The 15354-nt window shown below is 46.0% G+C and overlaps 1 protein-coding gene across 3 annotated transcripts in view; it reads right to left on the minus strand.

Moving 5' to 3' along the window:
- PCYT1A (phosphate cytidylyltransferase 1A, choline) overlaps positions 1-11153 on the minus strand; it is a 59855-nt gene extending 48702 nt beyond the window's left edge. The window contains exon 1 of one of the 3 annotated variants that reach the window (XM_069727067.1): positions 10602-11153. The gene's annotated coding sequence lies outside the window, so the exon portion shown is untranslated. Of the gene's footprint in view, positions 1-4822; positions 4969-10601 lie in introns of those variants that run through there. The other 2 variants (XM_069727069.1, XM_069727068.1) reach the window with 2 other exon arrangements.
- Between the last annotated feature and the right edge of the window lie 4201 nt (positions 11154-15354).

Below are 15354 nucleotides of genomic sequence, written 5' to 3' on the forward strand. Positions count from 1 at the left end.
TTCTGTCTGGCATGCCCAAGTCTCAGATTTCAGGCTATATATAGCTGCCTAATAATCCAGGTTACTAGGTTGCCCAGTCATAGTCATGGGGCCTTAAAAAAAAAAAAGACAGTAATAGCTTTGCCCTGTGCCCTAGTATTACAAGAAGTGTAAATGTCACGGTCTATGACAGCTGGAGCCTGTAATACAGTGGCTTGCGAAAGTATTCACCCCTTGATGATTTTTATGTTCTGCTACTTCACAACCTGGAATTTCATTTTTTTTGAGGGTTTGTATCAGTTCATGTAAAGAATGTGCGTACATGCAGGGTTGTTGTAGTACCATGTGTCTTCCATTTGATAATGGATTTGATAGTGCTCTGGGGTGGGGGTGGGGGATCACCAGAGATTGGGATGATTATTATTATTATGTATCAAATATATTATTATTCCTTTCACTAAGCATGTGACTTATGAAGGTAATTGCTTGCACTAGAAGTTTTTAGGGGCTTCATACCAGAAGCGGTGAATACATATGCACATGCGCATTTTTAGCTACCGTATTTGATGTCATACATTTAATTTCTCACTTCACTAATTTAGACTATTTAGTGCTGACTAGTGTTGAGCATTCCGATACTGCAAGTTCCGATATTTTTGTGATATCGGAATCGGCGTGTGTGGTGCGTATGGTTCCCAGGGTCTGGAGGAGAGGAAACTCTCCTTCAGGCCCTGGGATCCATATTAATGTAAAAAATAAAGAATAAAAATAATAAATATGGATATACTCACCCCTCCGACGAACCCTGGCTGTCACCGCTGCAGGCGTCTGCCTCCGTTCCTGAGAATTGCAGAGAGTGAAGGACCTTCGATGACGTCGCGGTCACGTGAGCGGTCACCTGACCGCGACGTCATCGAAGGTCCTTCACTCTTTGCAATTCTCGGGAACGGAGGCGGACGCTCGCCTCCTTCGGAGGGGTGAGTATATCCATATTTATTATTTTTATTCTTTATTTTTTACATTAATATGGATCCCAGGACCTGAAGGAGAGTTTCCTCTCCTCCAGACCCTGGGAACCATCCAGGATACCTTCCGATATTTGTGTCCCATTGACTTGCATTGGTATCGGGTATCGGCGAGATCCGATATTTTGCCGGTATCGGCCGATACCGATACTTTCAAATATCGGAAGGTATCGCTCAACACTTGTGCTGATACATCACACACAAATCAGATTACAAAAATATTTAAAAGGTTGTAATGTCTCAAAATAGGTAAAAAACCAAAGGGGGTGAATACTTTCACAAGCCACTGTATATGTCCAGAGCATTAGACATATAGTGTATGGCATAGACTGCTCAGGACCCACTTATCACCCAGTGCTGAGAGCTCTTGAAAAGACCATCTCTTCTTCATTATATTGTCTATTGGTTTAATAACTGATGCGTAATATCCCCCTACAGTAATCTGTGTTAGGAACTAGATCCAAACTGGATCAGACAACAGACACGTATCATCTATGAACAGGAGAGGTGCTAGACGTAGGATCACTGGGGGCTTCAGCGCTTGATCCCTCACCAATCACTAGGTCAGGATGCAGTTTACATATAACACATACAGAGCAGGAGTGGTCACGTGCCACAATCCAAACTGACATGGTGCACTGGAGGGCAACAGGAGACTCAGGACCCTCCTTCTGTTTATACAGTATTATAATGTTTTCATGGATTTGCCCCCTTTAAGCCAAATTATGGCTTCGGGACACTTTAAATATTATAAAGAGTTTCCCAAAGCTCAGTAGAATGTCTAAAAAATTCATATAGCGGACATCTCATCTCACCTGATATGTCTGCTTCAGTAAACACGTACATTTCTAATGAAGGGACAGCCACCTAATGGTATCGCCCAGTTGTCAATTTAGGTTTACAGTTCTAGGAGGAGTAACAGAAAAACGGCACAAAAGCAGAATTCTAAAAAATGAAGCTGCAGAATTATTTCATGGCCAAAACAAAAACAAAAACAGGTGAGGAGACCCAAAGATTTCTGTGTCCATAACAACATGGCAAATATACTTGCCATGTCTAAAATGTTCCTTTTGTCGCAGAATTCTCCTACTCTCATTGTTAATGGATGCGAAGGTTAGATTACAATAGATGCCACATCATGGCCTAGCATTGTGAACCGAAACTAGTACTGCAGAGCACATAGGTGAACTGAAACTGGAACTGCAGAGCACAGAGGTGAACCGAGGCTAGTACTGCAGAGCACATAGGTGAACCGAGGCTAGTACTGCAGAACACATAGGTGAACCGAGACTAGTACTGCAGAGCACATAGGTGAACCGAGACTAGTACTGCAGAGCACATAGGTGAACTGAAACTGGAACTGCAGAGCACAGAGGTGAACCGAGGCTAGTACTGCAGATCACATAGGTGAACCGAGACTAGTACTGCAGAACACATAGGTGAACTGAAACTGGAACTGCAGAGCACAGAGGTGAACCGAGGCTAGTACTGCAGAACACATAGGTGAACCGAGACTAGTACTGCAGAGCACATAGGTGAACTGAAACTGGAACTGCAGAGCACAGAGGTGAACCGAGGCTAGTACTGCAGAACACATAGGTGAACCGAGACTAGTACTGCAGAGCACATAGGTGAACTGAAACTGGAACTGCAGAGCACATAGGTGAACCGAAACTAGTACTGCAGATCACAGAGGTGAACCGAGACTAGTACTGCAGAGCACAGAAGTGAACCGAGACTAGTACTGCAGAGCACATAGGTGAACTGAAACTGGAACTGCAGAGCACATAGGTGAACCGAGACTAGTACTGCAGAGCACATAGGTGAACTGAAACTGGAACTGCAGAGCACATAGGTGAACCGAGACTAGTACTGCAGAGCACATAGGTGAACTGAAACTGGAACTGCAGAGCACATAGGTGAACCGAAACTAGTACTGCAGATCACAGAGGTGAACCGACACTAGTACTGCAGAGCACATAGGTGAACTGAAACTGGAACTGCAGAGCACATAGGTGAACCGAAACTAGTACTGCAGATCACAGAGGTGAACCGAGACTAGTACTGCAGAGCACAGAAGTGAACCGAGACTAGTACTGCAGAGCACATAGGTGAACTGAAACTGGAACTGCAGAGCACATAGGTGAACCGAGACTAGTACTGCAGAGCACATAGGTGAACCAAGACTAGTACTGCAGAGCACATAGGTGAACCAAGACTAGTACTGCAGAGTACATAGGTGAACTGAGACTAGTACTGCAGAGCACAGAGGTGAACCGAGACTAGTACTGCAGAGTACATAGGTAAACTGAGACTAGTACTGCAGAGCACAGAGGTGAACCAAGACTAGTACTCCAGAGCACAGAGGTGAACCGAGACTAGTACTGCAGAGCACAGAGGTGAACCGAGACTAGTACTGCAGAGCACAGAGGTGAACTGAGACTAGTACTACAGAGCACATAAGTGCTGAGCAGCATTTTCACAATTGTAGAGAGGAAGATTCTACATATTGGCAATACAAACAGATTTAGTGAATAAAGTGCTCAAAAACGAGACTATCTTAAAGTGAATCTGTCAGCAGTTTTATGTAGCCAGATACCCTGATTGTCAGGGCTGTGGATTCAGAGATACTTTTGAATGAAGTCCAGTAGTTCTGATAAAATTTCCGCTTATCTTTGGTGATGCAGAGTCTACCGATTTATGAACTGCAGGTTCACTGCTCTTCTGTGGCTGGAAGAGCTGCAGGAAAAAAACATGGCCTGCAATCCAATTAGTATTACCTGGCATACGTTATATGCCGCACTCCGAGCAGCACAAACCCAATGACATATTCCCTATAAGGCTGGAATGGCACCAGCGCATGGCATCCAAAGCCAGAGCTGCTGCGTGCGGAGCCGAGTGTCAGTGCTATGTGATCCCATCCTCCCGCATGAGAATCCCAGCACAGCTATGGAGGAGACCTAGAAAGTAATTTCTCCATCTCCTCCATGGCCTGACTCGGCGAATATCGGACTGCACTGGGATGACATCCGACTGCAGTCCGATATTTCACATGCACCTATACACTTGTATGGGTAGGAGTGAGCCAAGTCTCGCTGCCATTGTTCTCTCATGTCGAATCGGCATGAGAAAATAATGGCAGATCTGAGCTGCCCCATAGATTAACACTGGGCCGAGTGTTCTATTGCATCCCACTCGGCCATGTTATACGCTAGTGTGGCCGTACAAAACCAGAACAGGAAAAACTAGTTGCGTCAGTGTTTTGGTTCAGCATTTTCTGGTATGGCTTAAGAAAAATCAATTCCAAAGATGCCCCTATACTTTGAAGGCACACGGACGCCATCCATATGCTGTATGTGTTTTACATGGACCCATAGACCTGTATTGGCCCTTGTCATCCGTGCTTCTGGTAAAAAACGGACATGTATCTGTGTGGTTTAAATGGACACACAGCAAACACACAGACATGAGTGCAGCACAATAGATTATGATGGGTACGTGCGGTATCTGGGAAAAACAAACAAACAGATGTCACAAGTAATGCAAACACGGACATGTGAACGGGGTCTAACTGGTCCTTATATTGTGCAGATGGGGTCTGTGCAGATAGAGATTCCTCCAGGAACATTATCACGGTCAGTAGAGGGAGAAATTTCAATAATCACAGATATAAACACTTAATAAATAGCTAAATATTTTACCGGCTTCAAGCCTGACATCACTTTACCATATTGATATAGAATGGATTAAACTGCAGAAAACCCTTGGAGCTTTATAAACAGACATCCCAACGAGGCAGAATACGTATCAGAACTCACCTTTTGGATTAGTGCTCCTCTGCAGGCTCACCGCACACAGTCCTCATTAGAGATCACGCTCCAGTATAGGAGGGATCACACAGAGGAACGCTCAGGGTCGCTGGGAAGTCTGCATCTGCTGCCCTAATACCTGCTTATGTGTAAGTGACACTCTGTACTTTGTCCAGTTCATTCCTCATGATAACTGCTGACATGTTTAAAGGTCAGAATGAAAGTCAATGATATCCTGAGTGCTGCCCTCTCGTCATACATATTGCACATGCCCCATAATATACAATGTAATCAGATTAAATACATTTGTGCCAGCACAGGGGTCTTTGTACATTCATCAGAAATAGTGTCCGCATTACTGTTTGTTAATTAAATAGTTCAGTTCAGGAGCAGAATATTGAAATGAACTGAAGTGATGGAATTATCTCATGATTGACTCCAGCGGTGCCTGCAGGACTCTAGTGACTAGAAGGCACCTGTCACACGTCCGTTTATTTCCGGTACCGGAGATATCTGTGTGTGTACTACATGTGGCACATGTGTGGCAACCGTGTGCCACAACAGTACCACACGGACAGCCGCCGGGGAAGAAGCGCTACAGTAAGCGCTGGTGCTGAAGCCGACTGTGATCATTCTCCCCTGCCCTGCCCGCAAGCAGAGGAGAATGAGGAGCATTATATTGAAGTCCGAAAGACAGCAGGTGGGGGCTTTTGGGGCTGTTACCCCCATCATCCGACACCTGCTGCCGCTAATAACAGTGACAGTAGGTGTGGAGGATCAGGGTATTCCACAGCCGCCGACTGCAATAGTTTGGAAATAAATGAATGAAAAACCCGAAGTGGGTTCACCCCTATTTTCTTGAATCAGCCAGACAAAAAAAACTCACAGCTGGACCCCCAGCTGCAACCCCCAGCTGTCAGCTTCTGCAAGGTTGGTTATCAAGAATAGAGGGGTCCCCACAATGTTTTTTAATTATTTAAATAAATAATTTAGAAAAAACGACGTGGGGTCCCCCATTTTTGACAACCAGCCTTGCTAAAGCTCAAAGCCGGGGGCTGCTGTACTCAGGCTGGTAAGGGGCCATTGATATAGGCACCCCCCGCCTAAAAACAGCAGCCCGCAGCTGCCCACAAAAAGGCACATCTATTAGATGCGCCTCTTCTGGCGCTTTGCCCGGCTCTTCCTACTTGCCCTGTAGCTGTGGCAAGTGGGGTAATATTTGTGGGAATGATGTCACCTTTCCGGTGACATCAAGCCCATGGCTTAGTGATGGAAAGGCGTCTATAAGACACCCATCGCCTTCTTGGCACCGTCCTGGTTGAAAACTGTATATCCCCCAGATATGGATTACGGCGTGGGACACAACTACAGACAGGTATGGCATATTGTTGATTTATTATTTTACATTTATTACAGGAGATCGAGGGCGTCGGGGAATTAGGTGTGGCAGTAAGTATAATTTAATTTAGAACATTAAAGGAGTCTGTGTCATTTTTTTTTTCAATTAAAGGACTTTATTCTGGCTGTGTCTTTATTTAACATTACAACTATAGGATTAGTAATGGATAGATGTCTTATAGACGCCTCTCCGTTACTAAACCGTGGGCTTGATGTCACCTGAAAGGTGACATCAACCCCACAAATATTACCCCACTTGCCACGGCTACATGGCAAGTGGGAAGAGCCAGGCAAAGCGCCAGAAAAGGTGCATCTAATACATGCGCCATTTCTGGGCAGCTGTGGGCTGCTGTTTTTAGGCTGGGGGGCCTATATCAATGGCCCCTTACCAGCCTGAGAATATCAGCCCCCATCTGTGAGCTTTAGCAAGACTGGTTGTCAAAAATGGGGGGACCCCACGCCGGTATTTATAATATACAATATTAAATATAACAACACAATATTGTATCTTAAAAAAATATATTTTATCTTACAGTTATTAGGTTCTTTACAAGGAAGATGTAGGGATTTAGGCTGAACTGGATGGATGAATGCCTTTTTTCGGCCTTGCTAACTATGTTACTATGTAATAAATTATTAAAATAATTTTTTTTAAAAAACAGCGTGGGGGCCCCTCTATTTTTGATAACCAACCTTGCAGAAACTGACAGCTGGGGTTTCCAGACCCCAGCTGTGAGTTTTATCTGGTTGGTTCAATAAAATAGGGGGGAACCCAAGTCGGGTTTTTCATTCATTTATTTCCGAACGATCGCAGCCGGCGGCTATGGAATACCCTGATCATCTGCACCCTCTGTCACTGTTATTAGTGGCAGTAGGTGTCGGATGATGGGGGTAACAGTCCCAAAAGCCCCCACCTGCTGTCATAGTTTGGACTTTAATATAACTTTCATCATTCTCCTCTGCTCACGCCAATCGCCGGCAGAGCAGGGGAGAATGATGAGAGCCGGCTTCAGCATCTGCTGCCGGGGAACAGCGTTTACTGTAGCGCTTCTTCCTTGGCGGCCGTCCGTGTCACACAGAGGACATTAATGTGTATTCTCTGTGTGCAGGCCATTTTGCCGTCAATGCTGACAGCAAAAATCAGACATGTCAGCATGTTTTGCCCACGGACACACGGTCCGTGGAAACACACTGACATGTGCACAGACCCATTCATTTGAATAGGTCTACATGTGTACGCATCTCTGGTACGTGTGAAAACTGTCACCACACGTACCGGAGAAACGGACGTGTGAAAGGGGCCTAACAGGGTCAGACGAGAATCCGTCATGGGGTCTGTCCTTTACAAGACAAAATTACTCAGCATAGTGCACTGCTTTATTCACTATTTTTGCCTAGATCTGTGACTGCGGCTCCACAGCAGATGTGAGCAGAGACTAAATACCTGCAATCTTACACAACAGAATCCCAGTCATCTTGCCTCCTGTCCAGTGTCGGACTGGAAGTGCTGGTGACACCTATTAATCTGTGCCAACTGGACTGGGTGAATGTAGATAACAAGAGCAGATCTCAACAACACACGGTCTGAGTATATTATAGCTTTACAGGCTCCATAATAAAAATAATAATTGGGAAACAATTTTGCATTTGTGATTCCATTTAAGAACACTCAACAAATTTATCCATGTATGTACAACAATAAACTGAAAAATATGCTCCTTAAGTTAAAATCCACATGTCTGACCACCATTACAATGTCTGCCATCACTCACGGCATGGTGAGATCGGGCTCAGCCTCTGCATACATTTTACACTACCACGTAGCATTGGCCTGATTTATAAGCCCAGCGTGATACAGGCAGGGTGCCAGGGTGCCCAAGACCTAAAGAAAGACGCTCCTATGTCTCATACATTGCTGTATCTAAAGCTATCTGACATGTACAGTGTGTGCACGTGTTATATATATATATATATATATATATACACTGCTCAAAAAAATAAAGGGCACACTAAAATCCCACATCCTGGATATCACTGAATTAAATATTTCATTTATAAATCTATATTCATTACATAGTGGAATGTGTTGAGAACAATAAAACCTAAAAATTATCAACTTAAATCACTAATATCCCATAGAGGTCTGGAGTTGGAATGATGCTATAAATCAAAGTGGAAAATAAAGTTACAGGCTGATCCAACTTCAGTGGAAATGCCTCAAGACAAGGAAATGATGCTCAGTAGTGTGTGTGGCCTCCATGTGCCTGTATGACCTCCCTACAACGCCTGGGCATGCTCCTGATGAGGCGGCGGATGGTCTCCTGAGGGATCTCCTCCCAGACCTGGACTAAAGCATCCGCCAACTCCTGGACAGTCTGTGTTGCAATGTGACGTTGGTGAATGGTGCGAGACATGATGTCCCAGATGTGTTCAATCGGATTCAGGTCTGGGGAACGGGCGTGCCAGTCCATAGCTTCAATGCCTTCATCTTGCAGGAACTGCTGGCACACTCCAGCCACATGAGGTCTGGCATTGCCCTGCATTAGGAGGAACCCAGGGCCACCGCACCAGCATATGGTCTCACAAGGGGTCTGAGGATCTCATCTCGGTACCTGCACAAAGGAGGCAGGCAGACAGAGACATAGTGCCCCCTGTGCCAAGAGCTGGTATTGCCAAAGCCTGGTGTGTAACCTGCACACAGGAGACAGACTGACAGCCAGAGACATAGTGCCCCTTGTGCCAGGAGCAGGTACTGCCAAAGCCTGGTGTGTAACCTGCACATAGGAGGCAGACTGACAGCCAGAGACATGGTGCCCCTTGTGCCAGGAGCTGGTACTGCCATAGGCTGGTGTGTAACCTGCACACAGGAGACAGACTGACAGCCAGAGACATAGTGCCCCTTGTGCCAGGAGCTGGTATTGCCAAAGCCTGGTGTGTAACCTGCACACAGGAGACAGACTGACAGCCAGAGACATAGTGCCCCTTGTGCCAGGAGCTGGTACTGCCATAGGCTGGTGTGTAACCTGCACACAGGAAGCAGACTGACAGCCAGAGACATAGTGCCCCCCTGTTCCAGGAGCTGGTACTGCCATAGGCTGGTGTGTAACCTGCACACAGGAGGCAGACTGACAGCCGGAGACATAGTGCCCCCCTGTTCCAGGAGCTGGTACTGCCATAGGCTGGTGTGTAACCTGCACACAGGAAGCAGACTGACAGCCAGAGACATAGTGCCCCCCTGTTCCAGGAGCTGGTACTGCCATAGGCTGGTGTGTAACCTGCACACAGGAAGCAGACTGACAGCCAGAGACATAGTGCCCCCCTGTTCCAGGAGCTGGTACTGCCATAGGCTGGTGTGTAACCTGCACACAGGAGGCAGACTGACAGCCGGAGACATGGTGCCCCCTGTGCCAGGAGCAGGTACTGCCATAGGCTGGTGTGTAACCTGCACACAGGAGGCAGAGTGACAGCCAGAGATATAGTGCCCCCTGTGCCAGGAGCAGGTACTGCCATAGGCTGGTGTTTAGCCTGCACACAGGAAGCAGACTGACAGTCAGAGACATAGTGCCCCCTGTGTCAGGAGCTGGTACTGCCATAGGCTGGTGTGTAACCTGCACACAGGAGGCAGACTGACAGCCGGAGACATGGTTTCCCCTGTGCCAGGAGCAGGTACTGCCATAGGCTGGTGTGTAACCTGCACACAGGAAGCAGACTGACAGCCAGAGACATAGTGCCCCCCTGTTCCAGGAGCTGGTACTGCCATAGGCTGGTGTGTAACCTGCACACAGGAGGCAGACTGACAGCCGGAGACATAGTGCCCCCTGTGCCAGGAGCAGGTACTGCCATAGGCTGGTGTGTAACCTGCACACAGGAAGCAGACTGACAGCCAGAGACATAGTGCCCCCCTGTTCCAGGAGCTGGTACTGCCATAGGCTGGTGTGTAACCTGCACACAGGAGGCAGACTGACAGCCGGAGACATGGTTTCCCCTGTGCCAGGAGCAGGTACTGCCATAGGCTGGTGTGTAACCTGCACACAGGAAGCAGACTGACAGCCAGAGACATAGTGCCCCCCTGTTCCAGGAGCAGGTACTGCCATAGGCTGGTGTTTAGCCTGCACACAGGAAGCAGACTGACAGTCAGAGACATAGTGCCCCCTGTGTCAGGAGCTGGTACTGCCATAGGCTGGTGTGTAGCCTGCACACAGGAAGCAGACTGACAGAGTAATGGTACTCCCTGTGCCAGGAGCTGGTACTGCCAGTCATCCCTACAGACATGCCCCATGCCCAGACTATACTGGAGGTACAGAGATTAGTAGGAGCAGCCTGTACCTCCCTGCATCCATCTATCCGCCCCTTCTCACAGGATCACCCCACTCATTGTGTACATAGATACCTGTTACTATGTACGCCGCCAATTACTTTCCGGGCTGCAAAAGTGGAAACTAACGCTCCGTGAGCGGTCCGTCCTCTCTGCACGGTGCAGAGCAGCAGCTCACCTCCCGGTGTGTCCGTGTCCAGTCCGGGCGGGGCTACTTAGTGTCATAGTCTGACAGCACCGTCCGGAAGTACAGCTCATAGCCAGCATTATCGGGAGCAGCGCTGTAAACAGCCCGCCGGGAACTAGAGGACGGACTGGAGCGTTCCGGTGTGGTACATGGGGTGGGCACGGACCCTGAGGCGCCGCACACTCACAGGGAGGCCTGAGCCCTCTGGGTCCCCGGGCTGTAGTGCGCTCATCGTCGGATCACACGGCTGGACGGCTCTTTTCCGGCCAGATAGAACAGCTTATAGAAAGGCTGGAAAGGCTCGTTCACACCACCATATTGTCGGTGACATCCGTGGGAAACACAGCCAGCACTCTGACCAATGTGACACTCGCCCATTCTAGTCTATGGGGGTGAAAATCCAAAACCGCACAGTACAGCATCCACTCTACAGCTGCAGTGCTGCTCTGTGGGGGAAGGTCACAGGCGGTTTTTCTACAGCCAGACCTGATCTCTTGGCAGAAAAAATCCGGTTTTCTTGTGATTTTTGGCATGCTAGATTTGTCTCTTGTGCATGCTGATAAAGTTTAGTGTTGGAAGAAAAGTCCTATTCTGTAGAATCAGGTATTGGCACAAAAAATGCGACAAAACCTGGTATCTGTTTTTTCTGGCATTTTCTTTTTTACCACCCATTCATTTCAATGGGTGAAAAACACTGAAAGATGCTCCATTGTGCGAAACAACAAGCTGAGGTTTCTGACATCTAGACTCTGCTGGTACTGTAAAAAACATACGCAAGAAAAGCTGCAAAATCGCCTAGTGTCAACTTAGCCTTAGGAAGCAGTGACTGGTCATGTAAATAATTAACCCATTCACCCTTGGGCCATATTCCATTTGTTTGTGCCTTCTTGCTTCCCTTCTTCCATGACTTTTTTATTTTTCCATCAACATGGCCGTGTGGGTTTTTTTTTGTGTGGGACAAGTTGTACTTTTGAACAACACGATTGATTTTGGCCTAAAAAGAAACCCGATGTATTACTATGGTGTGTGGTGTGGTCTATGACTCCTAATGGTGTGAATTAAACCGTTAGCTTCCTGCAGACATTCATCAATCCTCCCACTTCCACTCCCCTTCTTTTCTTTTATATTCATAGTGTATATATTTTTCCTAGTTCTGTGATTCTTTTCTTCTGGTAGCTACCCTGATGCTGTGGCACCGAAACACTAAGGCTATGTGCAGATGATCCAGACGTGGCAGCGCTTTGGACACGGGGCATGTTCGCTGATGTCTATTGTGTGCAGGGGAATCCACATGTGTTCACTGAACCGTGCGCAATCACCGCACCCAATACGCATGAGAAATTGACATGCTGCTATCTAGAGAGACACATTGCATGTCCGTTGCCGCAGGGGTCTCTGGACGCATAGTGGAGATGGGATTTCCTGAAATCCCACCCACTATGTTGTAACATCTGGACGCTGTGTACTTGTGCAGCATTTACTGATCATGTGCACGTACCCTTACAGTCTTGTTTGACAACTGCTTCTGGACCTCTTTGGTATAATGTCATTTTTTTTTTTTGCAGGCTTTATGACATTGTGTCTTGTATTATGTTATTATTCATGGCATGTCCACCTTGACTACCAAGTATTTTTGCCTGCTAATCTAAACATTAGATATTAAACCCATCCTCCTAGTGGAACTGCTAGTTTGCACACGTCTTTATCAGTCACTAATTCACATTTTCCCTAGGTGTGTGTGATATGCATGGCATATTTATCAGCTATGATAGTGTCGGTATTCCTGATTTTGCTGTGATTTGTTAGTTGTGCCAGATTCAGCTGTCAGTGCTTTTTAATCTGTCACCCCCAAAATGCATTTTAACCCCTTCATAACATCCGCCTTACATGTACATCACATGTAGGAAACAGGTATATGTCCGAAAGCGAGCTCACCCCATACTCAGCAGGTGATGGCTGTGTATTACAGCCAGGACCTGCTGCTAACAATCGTGGGTGGAGCAGTGCTCAGCCCTCAGTTGTTAACTTGTTAAATGCCACTGTCAATCTCTGACCGCGTCATTTAACATGCGCAGATGTGCGAATCATTTTCCCTGCCCATTGGTGTGCTCGTGACGTGATCGCAGATCGTCGCTAGGCTGTCATGACAACCAGGGGTCAGTTGATGACTCTCGTGCTTGTCATTACGGAGAGACTGTGCTTTCTGTTATATGCAGTGATGCTGTGGCATTTCTGTATATAGTGCAAGGGATCAGACGATGACATCTTCAAGCCCCCTAAGGGGACTAACTAGAACAGTTAAAATTTAAAGATGAAAAAAACTAAGTTCAAATCACCCCCGTTTAAAATAAGAATATTTAAAAAAAATAACACATGTGGTATTACCGCGTTCAGAAAAGTCCAGTCTATCAAAGTATAAAACCATTTAAACCAATCAGTAAACACCGTGAATGGAAAAAATTCAAGAACTCCAAAATTACGAGTTTTTAGTCTCTGCAATAACACAAAAAAGGTTCTAACAAGTGATCAAAATGTCACATCTGTCCCAAAATAGTGCTAATAAAGATGTCTCACCCTGCAAAAAATAAGCCACCATACAGATCCATCAGCAGAATAGTAAAAATGTTATGGGTCTCGGAAAATGGTGACACAACCCCCCCACACCACACGCACGCACGCACACACACACTTTTATTTTTTTCACCACTAAAATAATAAAAAACTGGACATGTTTAGTATTGCTGCAATTGCATTGATGTTCAGAATTGTACTACAAGGTCATTTTTCCCACAAAATGTACACCGTAAAAAAAAAAAATTTGAGAATTGCGATTTTTTTTTTCTTCAAAATTTCTAATAAATGATTGGCGCACAGCAAATAGAACAAATCTTAAAGGGAACCTGTCACCTGAATTTGGCGGGACCGGTTTTCGGTCATATGGGCGGAGTTTTCGGGTGTTTGATTCACCCTTTTCTTACCTGCTGGCTGCATGCTGGCCGCAATATTGGATTGAAGTTCATTCTATGTCCTCCGTAGTACACGCCTGCACAAGGCAATCTTTTAACATAGCCATGAAGTAAAATTTGGATAGCTACATGTGCAAGATCAGAACCATAGTCAGCACATGTATGCGGTGCCAAAACCACCATCAGTACATGAATGGAGAGCAAGAACTACCATCAGTACTTGAATGCAGCATCAGAACCACCAACAGTAAATGTATACACAACACCAAGCTTAGTACAGCGATCAATTGTACTAGATGGTGGCCCGATTCTAACGCATCGGGTATTCTAGAATATGCATGTCCACGTAGTATATTGCCCAGCCACGTAGTATATTGACCAACCACGTAGTATATTGCCCAGTCACGTAGTATATTGCCCAGCGATGTAGTATATTGCCCAGCCATGTAGTATATTGCCCAGTCACGTAGTATATTGCCCAGCCATGTAGTATATTGCACAGCGACGTAGTATACAGCACAGAGCCACGTAGTATATTGGCCAGTCACGTAGTATATTGGCCAGTCACGTAGTATATTGCCCAGCCACGTAGTATATTGACCAACCACGTAGTATATTGCCCAGTCACGAAGTATATTGCCCAGCGATGTAGTATATTGCCCAGCCATGTAGTATATTGCCCAGTCACGTAGTATATTGCCCAGTCACGTAGTATATTGCCCAGCCATGTAGTATATTGCACAGCGACGTAGTATACAGCACAGAGCCACGTAGTATATTGGCCAGTCACGTAGTATATTGGCCAGTCACGTAGTATATTGGCCAGTCACGTAGTATATTGGCCAGTCACGTAGTATATTGCCCAGCGACGTAGTATATTGGCCAGTGTCACGATATGGTATGAAATATCATAAGTAGTTCTCTTGCTAGCCTGCGTGGGCTAAGCCCCCCTTCTTGGAGTAACAGTTTGTAGCTGCCAATTCCTGGCTTTCCTTCTCAGAGGGTGTGGGGAGTTTTATGGCCGAACGGAATTTACGACCGGCATTTCCTGTGTTAGCTCTTGTTCAGCTATCAGTGAAGTAGAAACTTCAAGGATCCATGAAAGATTCTTTGTTTAGTTTTTGTTAGATATTAGGCAAACGATTTAAGCTAGAAATACGAAAATATATATTCTTATCCTCACTCGGTGTATCTACCCATCCCTTGAAACTTGGGCTTCTAACTCCGTCTGGTAAAGAAGTAGGGTTTTCTCTGTAAATATGTATCCCAGATAGGACATATTTGATCTCATTAGAATGCTCACGTTAATCCGAGATGAATGATAGGTTTGGTCTGACTCTGTCATGTTTTGTAGCGAAGTTATAGCAAGTAGATAAATTTAAGATTGAAGTACTCAGAATGTAGAGAGAGGAGGGTCTGGATAAGCCAGCCCTTCTGTGATGTCAAAGCCTTAAGGTATTAAGTGGTGGCACACATCCCCAGCTCAGCCCTTCTGCTTGATTTCTTCTTCTGGACTTCTTGTCCTATTGTCCTGGAAGAGCTGAGTATATCCCATGGACTGGGATGTATGGAAACTGCACTAGCCTGGGGTGTCCGTAATGCTTTTAACATGTGAGTGTTATCTTTTCTCATTTATTCCCTTTATGTTATAATTACCCATGTACATATTTGCAAT

Source organism: Ranitomeya imitator, chromosome 5 (genome assembly GCF_032444005.1).
Source record: "Ranitomeya imitator isolate aRanImi1 chromosome 5, aRanImi1.pri, whole genome shotgun sequence".
Taxonomy (NCBI): Eukaryota; Metazoa; Chordata; class Amphibia; order Anura; family Dendrobatidae; genus Ranitomeya; species Ranitomeya imitator.